Source organism: Cyprinus carpio, chromosome A9 (assembly GCF_018340385.1).
Source record: "Cyprinus carpio isolate SPL01 chromosome A9, ASM1834038v1, whole genome shotgun sequence".
NCBI lineage: Eukaryota > Metazoa > Chordata > Actinopteri > Cypriniformes > Cyprinidae > Cyprinus > Cyprinus carpio.
The window spans coordinates 18062104-18064389 of record NC_056580.1 but is presented as its reverse complement, the minus strand read 5'-3'; the positions used below and the strand labels follow the sequence as shown (position 1 = coordinate 18064389).

Sequence of the window (2286 nt, the reverse complement as noted above, 5' to 3'; positions counted from 1 at the left end):
TCAGAATACTTTTTGTATATTTTTAACTATTTTTAGTACATTATGCAATATCTACAATTAGAGAAAAGCAAAAATCCTTCACAAAAAAAACAACAACAAAAAATCTGTCAAATGAGGGAAAAAAATCTAGCTGTAAAAAAACATACTGTAAAGATATAAGCCGTCAGTTCTGTGTTATTGTGTAATCTTGGGTAACAATTATAAAAACAATGCCAATGTTCACATATTGAAATGTGAAAAGAAGAAAAAGAGGGCCTCGCTTTACCCTGGCTTGGATAGGAGGATAATATATTTTTGAGGCTCAAAGGTGCTCTGCTCGCTTGGCAGCCCAGTCAGACATGAACGAGCAGGGCCAGAGGGGCTGTGTTCTCTCTGCGTCTCCCAGCCCGACGGACAGCACCACCACAGTGCTGAGCACAGGATGCCAGCACTGTCTTCTGGCACTTCCCGGGGCTTGTGCCGACTCAGCGTGGTCACAGACTTACTCAGCAGCCACACCTTTACAGCAGACTCACTCACACAGAAAACACTCACACACGCATCCATAACAGCACACGCTCCAAGATCCTGGCCTGTTCCACTCGTCACCGGCTGACGGCTGCACTCCAGCGCGAGCGATGCTAATTAAAGTCCACCCACAGTATGATTCACTGGGCACTGAGGTACCGAATGGAGCTACACAGAGAAATATTAGTGCCTCTGTACCTCCTTCCTCTGTTTGGCTCTCTTAATATAATTATTTCAAGACAAATACTTACCTCACTTGTCAAAACATTAATTACAGCACAGGTCAGGTGAGGAAATGACAGAAACATCATCTGCGGGTCTGGTGAAGTTTTGCAAGGAATCCAGAAGATGGCAACCTATCTCTGATGCACATGTCTGATAGACCTATTTAGGTATTTATTAAAGCATCAGTCATCGTTTTCCAAGTTTTATGGCGATACTGGAGGGTGATGCTCAGGTAAACATTGCTAATAATGTTACCTAGAACCTCATAAAATAATTTCTTTGATCGACTTCTTTCAGAAGGCTCACGGGTACATCTCTACTTGACAGGTAGAGTGCACTGAAATCTTCCTTCATACATGTTTAAATGCTAAAATAGCCTTAGGATTAACTTCATAATATCTAAATAAAGACTGCCTAGTGCTAGTATTATTAAAAACTGAATGCTAAAGCAGTTCCAGATTTATCATGGTAAACAACTTAACATTTGATATCAACAGAGATCTGCCTGCTCATGTTTAGCTTATTCCATGAGCGGCGTGAACATGCAATCATAACGCATTGGCCGTCCAGGGAATTGAGAGATTACTGGCCAGATAAAAGCTGCTTGCTGATGTGAACTTGAACCAGATTGAAAGAATCGAATAGGAGACCTCCACCGGTCACTGGTTACTTCTCCAATAAACCGTTTCCAAGTCAAAGATGTAATCGTCAGAAGAGAGTGCAAGTGTGTGTAATTATGCTATTATGGTACCTATGTTCACGTATAACTAACATTTGCTTTCAAAAATATAATTTTCATAATAACATATTTACTGTACAGTTTGACAAAAAGAATGCTCTCTTTATTGTCACCCTCAGAGAAAAAGGCACTGAGCATTGAGCCAAGAGAAGGACGGTGACTTTGCTCTACACTGTTGAATAGCCACTTGGGATCGCAGGCCGAGTGAAACGCAACACCATAAGACTTGACCAAATTAGAATGAAGATTTACTCTGCTGGAGTCTCTTTGCATCAAGACACTCTGGATTAAAAGCACGCTGGAGATGCAGCCCACCAGGGATGGAGTGCTAGAGGGAAAGCAGCGCTCATTAAAATACACTCGAGGACAACATTGAGCAGAAAACAAAAGAATTAGAAATAGATGGTCCTGTTTAAAAAAGACTAGCTCAGACCACCACAAATTCCAGGGCTTTTGCAGCTGGTGAACTAGAATAGCCAGCCTGTTAATCAGGAAAATATTAAATAAAATGTAAAAATATACAGTCTGTCCCGTTTTTCATACTTCTAAACTACTCACTAATAACATTACACCAAGTAGTATGAGCATTATGTTCACACAAAATTACTATGAGGTAAAATGTGGTGTAAACTTAATAATATTTCTCCACGTTGTGCAAGAGGAAGCCCATGATTGTGGTTTGAAAAAAAAAAAAAAGAAAATTGTTGAGATGGCAAACTTCTGAATGTTCTGTGGAGAGAAAGCCACTACAAAACATAATTTACATATATATATATATATACTAACTAAAAGAATGCTCTCTCTCTCTCTATATA

At 39.8% G+C, this 2286-nt stretch overlaps 1 long non-coding RNA gene across 1 annotated transcript; it reads left to right on the top strand.

Moving 5' to 3' along the window:
- Positions 1-1992, top strand: LOC122146243. Its single transcript, XR_006160903.1, has 2 exons — positions 1-1456; positions 1591-1992. It is a non-coding gene; the product is annotated as an uncharacterized LOC122146243 (long non-coding RNA).
- Positions 1993-2286: the final 294 nt, after the last annotated feature.